Below are 14,802 nucleotides of genomic sequence, written 5' to 3'. Positions count from 1 at the left end.
AAGACAATTCTTGCCATTTGCAAGAGGAAAAGCTGTAAGCATGGTATATCCATATTTGGTGCTTTCCAAGGAAAGCACAGCAATGCATCGTTTGTATACTACTGTATTCTATGATTCTGTGATGCACCTTCTCCCAGAAGGCTCCCTGCATTTGGAACAAGCCCCTGTAAAGGTTTCATTCAAAATTTACTAGGATGAAAAAGGGATCAACAAGCTTAAATGTTTCCAAGAACACATTAAAACAGCTGCGAGACCTAGCCAACCTGCTACGTTAAAAGTAATGTTTACAATGCGGTTTGAGAGCATAGACTTCAAAGAAAGAACTGGCATCAACCACAGAGAACACTTGCCTTATCATACAGGATTTGCGTATCAGAATACAACCTGCCCCAGGTATTTCAGGTACGCGGAAATCACATTCCCTGCTGTTACTCTTGTAACATCCAATTTGTCCATTTATTTTCAGGATCAGACTTGATTCATTTCACCTTCAAGACCTCTCAAGCAATTAGAGTGCAGGTTCTTTAATCATGAGAAACAGTTAAATGTATTCACAGATCCGCTGCATATAGTAAGAACTTAAGTGCAGATACAATCTCTCTTAATAAATTCCAGCTGAAAGGAATAATGGTTTATAAAGGTAAAAAGAAGCAAAAGATACCAAAAAACACTTTCAAATTCATACAAGCAGGAGAAACACTGCTGTGACCAGTTGCAGCCAAAAGAGTAAAGTACTCAAAATTGTGAATACTTAATTACTATCAAGAAGATGTTAACTTGTGCAAGCCATTAGGCAAAAAGGGCCTTTTTCAAGCAAGACAACTGAGGCTAGCAGACCCTTATCACCTCCTGACATTAAAAATGCTATTCACTCATCCTTCTGCTACCCCAGTACAACCAAAATGTTCTCAACAGACATCTTTTCTAGACCTATTAAGCAAAAAAAAAATCTAGTGATCGGATCACTCTAGTTTCTCTCTCTCCCTTCCATTCATTCATCTATCCTGTAACACACTGGAAATATTTGTACTGGCATGCAAGAAAGCAACTACAGTGCACCATTTAAGGATTAAAAATGCTTCTGGGTAGAAGAGTCAGTATCTTACAGCCATTACTACCTTATAATGCTGCGTAGATTCAGACACAGCTAAACTCCTTACATAGTTACAAGGATACTTCTGCAGCGCATTTATTTTCCCCCTTGTTTTACAGCTTTCATGAAATTAGACAATGGTTTATTTTTCCCCTTTGCACGCTGAAACTGGAACTGCTTGCCTTGGCAACAAAATCCTGTCACTTCCATTCATACCAAAAGCTTCTTTTTACATGTATCACTGCGTGCGGTTGTTGCAGCTCTGGTAAGAGAGCTGGATGAGAAAGCTGGTTCACCCTCAGAAAGTGAAGAGCTCCCTTCCGAGACTCTGCAAAGAAAACAGTCATGGAAAGCGAGTGGTGACGGGAAAGAGGGTTCTTTTATCATCTTCCCAGTCTAGAAAGTGCAGAAAATTGCCCAGGTGCCAGCCAGCCTATCTCATCACATTTACGTGAGGAACAAGCCTAGCACTTACTGTTCCTTATTATTCCCCGCAAGGCTACAGTGGTTAGCAGAAGCCCAAGGCCTTTACAGGGCTGTTTCTGCTGGTGTTATAAACACAGCGTTAGCTTCAAAAAGAGGGCACAAAGTCCCATTTCCCTGAATGGAGTGGAAAAATCAACAGCAGACACTTTGCATCTGCAAAGTCCTTACTCCTGCCATCCCAGAGACTTCCGGGAACAAGAGGTTTATAGCCTTCAACGTCACACCCACACCTCCTCCAGGCCTCCCTCCTCTTACACCCCGCACCTGCAAACCCTTCCCCAAACGCCAGCCCGCGCCAGGAAAGCCTTCCAGCCCGCGCAGCCGAGCTCCCCATACCTTGCCCGAGGGCCTCACCGCCTGCTCCCTTCTCCGCTCACACAAAGAGCCTCGACTTCTCCTTCACCCAGGTGAAGGTCATTCCTGAAACAGCTACCAACTTTCAAGACGACTGACTACGTCTGAAACCAAGGCTTCGCCCCACGGTAGGCATCAGTGCAAGAATACGGGCAGGTCTCCAGGTAGAACCACAGGCTGGCATCAGACTGGTGAAGAGCAAAACATCTTTTCTTATACTATCAAAAAGGCTGCATACCATTAAACGCAGGGAAGTTAAAGCGCTGTTGAAACTGGGGGGGGGGGGTGACTAGGATGTGGCTGACTGTACTTAATGCTTCAAAACATGAACTGACTATAAGCAATGGCATTACAGTTTCAAAATCTGAAATAAAGACAGTCTTTCAGTCACTCTGAATCTCTGCAAGAAAAAAGTAGAGATATGTGCTTCCTTCCATTAGGATGAACATTTGTTTCCACGCTTGTATATGGTTTTGTTTTTTAATTACCTTAACATTCCCTAGATGCTTATAAATGCGCTGTTCAACAATTTGTTTTGTATACTTCAATGAATGCTGGCATTAAATTGAGTAACCCCTTGGCTCATTTTCCTCCTTTCAAAAAACAAAAAAAAAACAGGCATGATGTCTGTCTGCCTGCCTCCAGGCCTGTTATTTCCCCCATCCTTCAAAGACTCTCAAAAAATAATGCTTAAAATTTCACATTGCCATGGCTATTTTAATTTGTCAGCCTTTTCTGATTTTATCCATTATTTGCGCATCTTCCACACTATTAAAGGATCTTTAAGATCAGCTTACTTCTAATATATTTAGAAAATCATTTCCATCTTGTTTAAAACAAAGATAAGAGGCATGGGGGGTTTGTAAGGCCAAAAATAATCTATTCTAAGAGGGTCTATTCAGGATGCTCAGAAATGTATGAAATGATGAACCACAAATGACATACGATACTTAAAACCATCTGAGAACCTGCTCCGACTGCCACCAGCTCCAGTCTTTAGCTCTTCCCAGGAGAAAATGACCCAAGTTCTTCCAAAGCTAAGAATGAAGGGGATGATAAAACTTAAATGGCACTCTAAAGGATTTCTACCGAGAAACCTAGGGGAAGGACTACTGCAAAGGAAGCTATAACCACTACCTTCCCTCTAACTCCACAGCACTGTAGATCTCACAGCAGTGTCAAGAAAGGAAAAGAGAGACGGCACTAACCATATAGAGGGGAAAAAAATGAGGAGTAAAGCCCGATGTTTAAAAGTCCTGTGACACAAGCTTGGGATAGGGTAGACCATCTCCTACCAGGCTTGGAGAACGCAAGAGGTGCAAGGAAGGACAAGTCACACTGGCACATGGGCAAGAGAGAAGGGCTCCTCAACACAGGGAATAAACATGGCTTCAAAGAAAATTATGGCTGAGGCAATTCAGAAATCTAAGAATTATATACTAAGGGTCAATATGTGCACTATGTAGTGCATATGTTTAAACATATGTACGTTGGACAGTCCGTCATGGCACTAAAACAGAATAGTTGTCATTAATATTAGCATAACACACTCTTGTCCATCAATGGGACTTCTGCTCCCAGAGCGCCGGATTTAATCCCTTGTGACCCATGACAAACTAGGCACAACAGGCAACATTTGAGAAAGCATTACGTACCCGGCAGAAGCAGCGTTTCTGAACACCCTGTCTGGGCGGTAGCTGGAGCGCAGGACGAACGGCAGAGTCAGTGTGAGAGTCATGCTAGCCTGCTGAAGAGGCAGAGAGGCAGCTGGATGGGGGAGTGGAAAAGTAAGAATGCCAGGCCGTAACCTCTAACTGCATTTTGGGGTTAATAGGAGGGGTGTTGGTTGACTGCTGTTTCCCAGATTGAGGAGAAGAAAGTTGTTTTTCCATTATTCAAGAACTACTGCCTCTCTTTGTATCAAATACAGAAGCTGTACAGCTGAGGCAGAAAGAGCTCATTTAGGCAGGAGAGCAGAGATTAGCTGAATCATCATTTTCTGCCTCGAGATCTAAAATGAGAACCTCTTGCTTTCCTCTCCCGCCCGTGCCCACTCCCGGCACCCATAACGAGCTCGTTGTTGCAGAAACACTAAGGGCCTCCCAGCCTGCTTCATAAACGAGGGCGAATACGGGAAAACCACTTGTCCTGGTCAATGGAGGAGGTAAATAAAACACTTTCTTCATCATTATATAAAAAAGGAAAAAAAAAAAAAAAAAAAAAGAACGGATTAAGTCTTTGAAGTCTTCTAGCCCTAGAAATATTTTACCAATAAAGCCAAGCATTAATAAGCAGTTCATTTTCAGCCACTGCAAGGTAGAAGCAAGCATAAGATTCAGACTATACATTTTTGCTTATCTCTTTCAGGCTCTGTTTGGTCAACATTTCTTGTGGCAATGCACGAAGCCGATCTTGTGTTAGTGATTTGCTAGGTGGGACCCTCTATACATGCATACTATAACTAATATTAAGAGTCCAGCGCAGGGGAGAGAGGAAGGGTTACCCTTAACAGCACTTATTGGAGAGGGGAGGGGAAGAAAACAATATTATACCTCTAGGTCAAATTAACCTCAAGAAGAACAGGGCATTTGAAGTCTTCTGACTTAGGAAACTGCTGACATTAGCACTAAGAAAACAAGACCCCGTTGTGCTCTCTCATTGCGTTACTGGAGCCGCTCAAGCCCTCGGAAGCGGCTGTTACTAGGCACTCTTGTTGCAAAGCTTAAAGCCCTCCTGTGACTCAGACTTTTGAGTCCTTTCGTGATATGTTCTTCAGCGCCCACAACTATGAACGTGGCTCTAAAAGACAGCAAAAAGCAGATAAGCCGATGATTAAAAAAAATCACAACCCCAGGTTAGCAATCCACCCCTGCTATAAATATTCACGGTAAGTGAACAATAAAACAAACCAGAAAAAAAAGTGGTCAAAAACAAGTCTAAGTGACACCGCAAAGGTCTGTCCAAGGGTTGGTGCCGCAGATGGAAGTGATCGGTGCGACTCCCCTGCAGGGAGGGGGTTACTCCCTCCTCAGCGTCCGTTTTGAGGGAAATTCTGTGGGAACGTGAACAAGGCTCCTTCCTTGCATCAAATATTTTCAGCCTATAGCATTACAGAAGTCCACATACTTCTGTGCACTGCTTCCTGCCTAAGCATCACAGTTAATTAACTCTGTGCTGATTAACGGTGCTCTCTCACATCAAGAATTTATCCAGTCTGTTATTACAGACAACGTCATAATTGCCAAACAGCCACAGCTAAATACCATTCCTTGCAGTCTATTCCCTAAGCATCTTAATGTAAAATTAATTGGTACTTGTTTGCTAATGAATATGGAATATTTTAAGTCATGCACCATAAAACTTACCACTGGTATGTTCTTTTCTAAACACACGTGAGTGAACAGAACTATTTTTAATGCCTTAGAACGAACATCCTCTTTTGAATTGGAGGGGAAAAAAGTTTGCCTTTGTTCTTTGTATCAGGGCTTTTCTGCACTCAGACATTTACCAAAATAGCTATTGTAGAATAATTACTCAGTAGTTATTCTACTTCCAAAGTGCATTAAGGCAGACTAGTAAAAGACATTCTTACGCAAGAGTATGAGTGCCCACATCAAAATATCCATCCAAAATAATTATTTTGGAACAGCTGTTTCCATAAATTTCCAACCACAGCTGAGATCCGTTCACAGCAGACATCTTTCTTCGCCTCAGGGTGGCAACTAAGATCAAAAAGACACTTGAACTCCTTCGCCCCCTCCGAGATCCTTAAATCCAGGGTAGCCCCCCGTTTATGAAAAGGGATTGCAGCATAACAAAGTGAATCCCAACTGCAAAAGACAGAAATACCAACAAGGTTGCGATGTGCTCCCCTAATCTCGCAGTCCCGAAGGGCTGGGAAAGAAACTGCTTTCCATGGACATCATCCTTCCCTGCAGCAAGGCCGGAGGCCGTCGCCGGAGCCACCCCTGCCCTCCTCTGGCTAAGCAAACCATTCACCCCTGTACAGAGAGAATTACCTTATTAGCAAAACATCTACTGACTTAAAATTTTAACTGCACGTGTTCAAAATTCACTTATTATCTGAACGCTTTGTCAAAAATAGCCACAAATCTGGTCTGCTTCCTCTCCAAGCCTACTGTTTCAAAGCAAGCAAAATATACCAGTAGAAGCAGCGTCAGGAACGAAACAATCATCCTTTCTGAAAGGCAGCCTTATTCCTGGGATCGCGTCCACAGAGCTGGAGCACAGTGGTTTACACAGTGCTTATTTTTGATGCTCCAGTATCCCAGCAAGCAGCAGCGCAACTCAATCCAGCGAACTCCAAACAGCACAGTAAGCTCGCAGGGCCAGATTATAAACGAAGCAATTCTGCTGCTTTTTGGTTCAAAGCCTTAGCACTCCCCTTGCTGCGTATTGGTGAGGCAGCCGCAAACACGCTCTAGGTGAAAGCCTGCTCCAGGTCAGAGCTTTTTGGAAGCAGAATATATAGAAGCAAAGATTAAGGCCCTGAACCACGCCTGCTTGCCCAGCGCCTTCAGATTTTTTTTCCTGCAACAGAGTCCTGCAACTGAAGAATTCTCCAGAAAACTGTCTCAAAGGCTGCAAGTCTTTAAAGACCTCTTTCAAAGCACTGGAGACCGTGTGTCTGCAAAGACTAATCTACAGAGAGTCATACAAAGATTTGGAGACAGTTGTCTGGAGAAGTCCTCAGCTGGCACAGTAGGAACAGTAGGAACACAGTAGGAACAGAAAACGCTGAAGATCACGTGTCTGTTCTGCGGTTTGCCATCATTTGTGTCTCCCTTCCCAGGCGGCTCCCTGGTAAATCACATACCTGCCCTACAGGGCATGATGCAGTCATTAAAAGCCATTAAAAATATGCAAACTTTACGCAGGAACAAGAACCAGAAAAACCTAAATACGAACTTGATTAATGCGGGCTCTATGCCTTTGCCTCAAGGAAGAGGACAATAACGAGGCTTACTGGAACCACCTATATCCCCAAAAACGGTATCTGTGAAGCAGGGGTTTGTGGGCATTTGCGGGCTGTACGGATCTCCCCACCAGCAGCGCATCCGTTCTCAGGGACTCGGGTCTGGCCACTGAGTTCCCCCTCTGATCCACTGACAGCAAGTTCTCCACTTTGATGCGCGCTACGCAGCCCAAAGCGTCACGCTGTCCCGGATTATTCGAATATTCAGTCTAAACGAGTGGCATTAATACACAACAGGCTCATCTCACCTACCATTCAAACTGCCAAAATACAACGTAAGCCCGTGACATGGTATTAGCGACCAAGGATAGCCACCCACTGCCGCCATCCAGAATAAACCTTTGCCTACCAGGCACCTAGAAACCATTTCCTAACAGAGCACTTTCTCTTAAGTGGCACCAACATTGATTTTACACATTATAGAACAAATATCCAAAGAAATTATGTTTGTGGAATTTAACACTGCGCTACGAAAATACTTGCCACTGTTGATTTCTCATCTTGCACCGTCATAAGACTGGCATCAGCCCACAGAGCAAACAGCATTAAAACAACATGCGGGGAGGGAGCGCACTGCTGCCATTCAGACACCGAAAGCAGTAAACCAGGAGTCAGTTCTTGCCTCCATCACCCGTTCCCCTCTCCGCCTGTTCTCGGTCCCGCCTCAGCTCTGCACCTGCAAAACGGAGTAACAGCCTTCCCTCGACGTGCTTGCAGCCTGTCAGGCAGGCAGCGCCACGGCACCTCCGGCTACACAGTTCGCAGGTACGCTGCCGGCCTCTTCCTCAGCCTTCGCCCAAAATCCCTCACGGTCTTTGCCTTAGCTCTGCTTAGCATTCCTCCTCTTTCAAACCTGTCCCTCCAAAACCACCTTGCCAGCTTCTTGAAGCCATAGACTTGCCTTCAGCCAAGGGTACTCTGAGCCACAGGCTTCACCGGAAGAAAAACCCTCCAGAAACAGGGGCTAAGTCTCTTAACAGACAAGCAGGATCATGAAGACGCGCAAAGGAATGAGGGCTTATCTACATTAAATTAAAGAAATTTCCTCATTTTGGGCTCAATACACACTGGCTGGGATGCAGCAGGATCACTCACGTAAGCGTACTCTGCTCGAGCAGAAGCAATGGTTACTGAATCCGGCATACAGTACTTGCTTTGTTGGTAGAGCATTTGGGAAATTTTCCTAGAGTCAATGACTAAATAAGTCCCTCTCCTGATTTTAAATCGGAGATAAATGCTGCATGTCAGACTGGCAAGCACATTAAAGCAGCTGGAAACACAAAGACAATATGGGGTATTTTAGGCCTTTGTTGTCTCGTTTATTGCCCGTGGCATGTTAAATGACTAAAGAAAGCACTGAGCAAATCCCTGTTTTACCAGGCTTCTAGCTTCTTAAATCCCACGTTTCGCCACTGGCATGACCTCACCCGACACCAAGGCCGGCCGGGGCGGAGAGAGCAGCGAGAAGTTCACCGTACAGCCCTGAGCGCCCTGTGTGGACACAGCCTCTTACTGCCGGCAAGCACGCCGCTCGCCCTCGTCTACTGAAAGTGGGGAAGAGAAACAGCAGCTTTATACAGGGAACCACAGAAATACAGGTGCTGCTACCAGCATGTTACTATACGTGCAAAGCAGGGCCAATATATTCCTGCAAAGTACATTTAGATTCAATGCCAGGATAAGGATGAGATTTCAGAAAGTAATCCAAATTCATTTCAAACGTAAGGGGACTATAATGTTAAAATGGGAGCCTATAATGTTTAAATGATGTTATGATAACATGGGTTATGATCTCTGTCAGAATGATACTGCCTGTATTATTAGCAAAGAAATGTATACAGAAGCTAATTAATGTTCTTATCAGTTTCCTGTCCCAGAAAAGATTTGATCCTTTTTAAAACGTGAAAGCTTATGTTTCTAACAGAGCAGTAGACTTCTGTTGTCTCTTTACCTGATAAATTGCCCAAGCAAGAAAGGTTGCTCACAAGGAGAGCAATACTTGATTTTACTTTTTTACTGTTAGATTTCTTCAAACCACATGCTCGCTACCGCTGGTTATACTTTGTTTACAGAGACATCAGTTACAGATAGGCAACTCTGTACCAAATGATTATTTCACTAGAAGTCTTTGCATGGACAAAAGACATTCGATCAAGCAATAGGTCTGCCAAATTACAAAGGCTGCAACATGGAAGAAAAGCCAGGTCATACAGTAAGATCACAGAAGATGCCAGAACAGAAATGGCAATGCTTCAATTCCAAGTTGTTTGCCATTAGTGATTATCTATAGACTTTCCGTGCCATTAAAGATATCGAGATGTGGTTCCTGGGGCTCTCTTGCACAGACGCGATGGACTAGTACAAGTGTTTTTCATGAGAAAACATTGCACAGCTCCTTACGCAAGAAAACTAAAGCCTTAGCTCAGTAAACAGATTCAGTCAGGTACAGCTGTCAAGACTGCGCAGAAGTCAACCATTACGGTTTTTCTGACTTCCTCATAAAGATGCAGTAGCATGCAGCTGTGGAGAGGAAGTGGAGGCTTTGCAAGGGCATCCTCCCCAAGTACTCTTTTTAAAATTAGAAACCAGGCTATTACAAATAATTCCAGCACAAAAATGCATGTCTGCACATAAACTCAGCTCATAATACAAAGTACAAACATCAGCCAGACAAGCTTACGCTGGGCGAGGACTATCAGTATTGCACGGCAGAAACTTTTTCCAACAGCCTCCACTTTTAGCTGTACACCTGCAGCCAGGAAAGACTTATTTTCACAAAAAACAAAACACGTGCACACGTCTGTCATCAAAAAGCAAGTTTTTTTTTTTTAGAATGTCACAATTACCTAGCCGCAACTAAATGCTGCAATTTGTCGACCAGTTCCTTACAGACTTCAATAGTGACCTCAAATCCTTGGATAAGACTGTAAAATAGTTTCCCCCCACGTTTAAGTGTAATTTTGTAATGCTTTGATTCCCACCCTTCCAGGCTGAAGGGCTCCAACAACAAGTTACTACATGTTTCAAGTACAGCAGTTAGAGCAGAAGCCATAGACGACAGCTGTGGGAACTTTTAAGGCCATGCTTCCCAGCTAACAAAACAAAAAAAAAAAGTGACAAGTGTCAGAAACATACTCACAAAAAAAAGTTAATTTAAAAACATGAACAGCTCGAAATGCAAAATTTGTGTTATTAAAACATTTAAGCTAAAGGGTTAAAAGATGTATGAGAAAAATAAAAATAAAATAATTTTTAAAAACTACCTCTGCCAGCAACTTCAGCTCACCTGCGTATTTTGCAGCGTACACATATATAGGCAGCAACATGTGAAGCAGTGAATTGAAGCAAAACAGGAATCACAAATAGCAGATACAGCCTATGTTATATATATATATCTTGAAGCATTAGCCCTACAGGCCTATACCTACAAAATCTGGCTCCTACAGGCACCTGATGACATTAGCGGCATTTCCAGCCCCCTAGAAACAGGGCTTCTAGAAACGACCCAAGAAGCATCCTGTGCTTACTTTCAGGGATTTGCCCCAAAGACCGGCCCCGAGCTGCAGCCGAGGGGCTGGTCCCTGCCCCGGGGAGCAGGCGCCCCGTCCCAATAAGCACCCCAATAAAAACACCGCCTCGCCTGAACCAAGCTGTTGCGCAAGGACAAGGGCCCGAGCTGGGTTTCTCTACTAATGACAGCCATCTTCATTTAAGAGAAGGGCAGGAAGAGGTCGTGAGGCACCACGCCATTTTATCCTCATGCCAGGATAAAATACCGCACCTCAAGCACGTACAGAGGTCACGTTTTGCCGGATGCCACCTGCAATTCAAGCAAAAGGAGCATCTTAACGTGACGCGCACACACACATGCATACCTTCAAAATACTCCAGGCACCTCAGTGTCCCCGCTACAAAACCCTTACAGTATTACCAAACAGTAAACTTTGGGAGGATTTCACACCTAAAAAAAATTTAGCATAGACATGAGCACACTAAAGGACTCTGGAAAAAAATCTCCAGATTGAAGTGCATCTTGCTTACCTTGAAACGCGCTGCCAAGACTATCCAAAAAATGATACTTGCTGCCAAAACCACGACCAGAAAAGCAAGCAGCTTCCTTTTGAAATCTGCATCTCACTCACTTTGACCACTCTAACCTATTTTTTCCTTCCCTGAACAGGACCAGATGATGAAATGTGACAACTCCCAGCTGCCATCTACACTAGGTAACTCCAACCATCGCTCCAGCAGCTGTGAACAAGAGGAGGAATGGTAGTACATTCCTTTTTTTTTTTTTCTTCCCCCTTTACGTTTTTATTTCCTTTAAAAACACACGGAGCCTCACCTTGCGGCCTAGGCTCATCACGGCTCTAAGAAGCAATGGCTGCCACGGCACAGTTATTTTGGTCCAGTCATTTTTTTATTTCACAAGGATGAGAAGACAGACACACTTGTGGGTAAACTCATCCTTCTCCAGAGTCAGCTTCACCTTCTGGCTATCTGACTATTTTGCACCCTTGCTGTGGGTCGAACAGCCCTTTCACAGACAGTCGGCAGGTTGCACATTCATATACACCTTAGTATCATCTAGCAACAATACGAGGAGGGGAGCAATCATGGGACTTCATGCCATGCAAAATTAACTCGCAGGCAGCATGTGGCCATAAGACACAGGTTCATTACCCCTATTTTCTGCAAGTTCAGGGACCACATCGCAGGTGATTTCACCTGCCTGAGAAAGATTACGCAAAAAGCTAGTCTTGTCAATCGAATGATTCTGAAATAAGTTAAAGACGCACCATCATCTGGAAATTTAATCCGTTTTGTTAGGAGGTGATTTGTTTGTTACTGTTGTGTTTTGTTTTCTTGTGTTTAAGTACATTCAGTTGCAAGTCCAGCCCTTGCCCTGCCAGTTTTTATGATTTTAAACATCTGTTTAAAATGATTTTAAACATCTGTTTAACACTGCTTCTCTGTGACCCTAATAAAAATGAAACTGATGGTCAGTGGAGAACTGTCAAACAGAGGAAATATTGGGAAGAGGGAGGGAGAGAAAGAAACGGTCCTTTCATTTCCAGTCACACTGCATTACTCTTAGCAGTCACTGACAACAAGCAAAATACCAGGGGACAGGATGAAGTTTTGGAGTTAATAGCAGCCTAGGTGCACACACTAACAATTTATCTAGGCTTCGTTACCTCTGTGCATGCATATGCATGTTTATACGGGTAATCTAGAAATAACGCTGCTGTTTTGCTCAAACAGGACCGGAGTTGGTGACACTGAAGTCGCAGTAAATTTTACACTGGGTCAAGACTACACGGAGCCTCTACCTGCCTCAGCCGTACAGCAAGCTTTCCACTGACTTCAGCGACGCGGGCGCAAAGGCACTCAGTGCTGCATCTCCTAACGCGCAGCTATGTAAGGCTTTACCTTTATGTAACTTCTTATACTGTTTTTGTTTACAGAAAACTTTCTCAGCGCCTTTCAAAGACAGAATGATGCACTTCCCATGTAAACGCATGCAACTATGATCAGCAGTTAGGTACAGGAGAGCTTGCATCAGCCACTGAAAGGCACCAGCAAACAGGATGTCTCTGTGGCGCCAGCTGGGCCCGGCAGACGCCCACCCGGCCGGCGTAGGGAGCACGAGTCCCGCTGCCTCTCTGCCCCCCGACACAGCAGGACGATCAAACGTAACAACGCACCAAGGGACTTCTCCAGCTTTAAACAGAAAAGGAAGTTAGTAACTACCGAGACCATCTGCGTCTGCAGGTCCACGGGCACAGCTGAGAGTCCTGCGAGAAAGGCCCCACCAGTAAGGCAAGCGTGGAAATGAGATGTAGCAGCAACAGAAATTTAGTTTCTTTCAAAATAATTTTCCAAAAGCCAGGTAAACTCCCATGAGTTAGAGAAATATTCTATGAGACTTTATCCTCTTCCTAGCGCGCTGACAGGAACAATTGTCTGTGCTTCTGCTGTCCAGAAGCATCAACAGAGACCCGGGAGATTTAAAGCATGTTCTCTGCAACTTTGACTAATAACCTTTCCCTTAAGAAGTTAGCAAAAGGCAAACACACAAACCCAGGGCAAGGGCGAGCGATTAACAATATGCCGCACAAAGAACCGCGGGCAGCCGGTGGGAAGCACCCTCCGTCCTCCGGCTCCTCAGGGGACAGAGGAGAGGCAGGTCTGGAAAACAAAACTGCATCTTTACAAACCTACAGCACAGCCTAATCTGCACCAGGACTACTGCTTAAAAAGCAGCCCCATCAGACAGACAGCTGACTGATGCATCGTTCCCCTTAGACAGTTTTGGCAGAGGGGAAAGGAGACTCACGAGAAGAAGGAAACGGCAACCAAAACAGAGGCGCAAATGAAGAACTGAAGCAAGCAGGTTTCCTCAAGCAGAATCTGCAAGGGGCACAGAAACCTCTTTTCATGCCCCATAAGCACACAGCCAGCCTTGAGCTGCCTGAACCAAATGCACACCCGAAAGACTGATGCCTCCCACTTGTTAAAACATCATCTCTGCTCATTCTGAACTCTAGTTTATATGCGTAAGCTTTTATCACGTATAATTACACTCTCACATTAGACACTAAAAATTGTCAACATGGGGGGAAAAAAAAAAATCAACAACACAGCAATAACTCCTGGAACTCGAAGGAAAAAAAGAAAAAAAAAAACACAACAAAAAAGACAACCCTTAGAGCTCAAAGCAATTTGCATGCCTGCCATAATCAACCTTCGCTACTCAGATGCTGGCAAGAACAAACGGATAAAAGTATTAAGACGCAGAATATATTTTGTAATACTTTTATAATGACGACTGGATTATTTAGACTATTAAGAGGTTTACAACTGTACTGACACATAACTACACACAAAGGTTACAATCCTAAGTTTAATTTTTTTGATTTTATTTTAGGTTGTTCTTAGCTTTAACATTTCTTCATTCAAAAATGGATATTTGAGGGTTACTAAAGAAAGGAAGGCAAGGACAAAATTCACGCAGAAACGAATGATGGTAGAAACGCACTTCCTGTGGTTACATGATTTAAAGGCTTCTTGTGGCACAACCGATGAGGTAGCAATTACCATCACTTGGAAACAAATTCAAGCAACCTACACGAACAAAATCAGGAACGTTAAAGTCTTAAACTGAGCTCTGCTACCTAAAAAGTACCTGAAGGGAACACAGCCAAACAGACAGCGCTGATAGCCTCTTTGAAGGCAGAAGCATGGCAATATCCCTTTGCACCTTCAGCCATCTCAAAAAAGAAGCAATAATAAAGTATTTCCTTCTTCAGAGCCTGTATGAGAAATGGCATAGTTTAATGGCATAGAGAAATGGAATAGTTTATTGTCTGTTTGAATGCTCTGTGTGCTGTTAAATGCTGTCACTGAGAGAAGCCAAAAACGAAGACAATGAGGAAAAAGCTTACTCAGAGAAACGCATGTTTACACTTTCAGTCTGGGCTCTCTAGTCTTCTTCTATATGATCTTCTCCTCACCAGCCAAGAAAAATCATGGATCCAGAGGAAAGCTTGTACCACAGAAGTCACGATTACAGTCATTTTGAGAGTCAGCCTCCCTGGAGCATCACAACTGAGACCTGAGCCAACAGCCAACTTGCCAAGACAATCACACGCAACGAGCTCCTGGGTGCTCTCTCAGAGGAAGCCCCACCATCAACTTCAACCATACCTTTCCACTCCTCCAGTCTCTCAAAAGTGAGAGAGGAAGATCTGGTGAAGAAACTGGGGAAAAGCACAAGAGATCCAGCAGGAAGAGTACAGGCGGACCAGTAAATCCTTTGGTAAGTGACAGGAGACGCGTACCCATGAAGGGGAACCCGTCAGCCTGTCAC

At 44.0% G+C, this 14,802-nt stretch overlaps 1 protein-coding gene across 9 annotated transcripts in view; it reads right to left on the bottom strand.

The window, feature by feature from the left end:
• ANKRD44 (ankyrin repeat domain 44) overlaps positions 1 to 14,802 on the bottom strand; it is a 142,530-nt gene that overhangs the window by 126,334 nt on the left and 1,394 nt on the right. The gene's annotated exons all lie outside the window — the stretch shown is intronic.

The sequence above is a fragment of the Struthio camelus genome, chromosome 6, assembly GCF_040807025.1.
Source record: "Struthio camelus isolate bStrCam1 chromosome 6, bStrCam1.hap1, whole genome shotgun sequence".
NCBI classification, from domain to species: Eukaryota; Metazoa; Chordata; class Aves; order Struthioniformes; family Struthionidae; genus Struthio; species Struthio camelus.
Note: the sequence above shows the minus strand (reverse complement) of the source record. Positions and strands in the feature narration are given on the sequence as shown.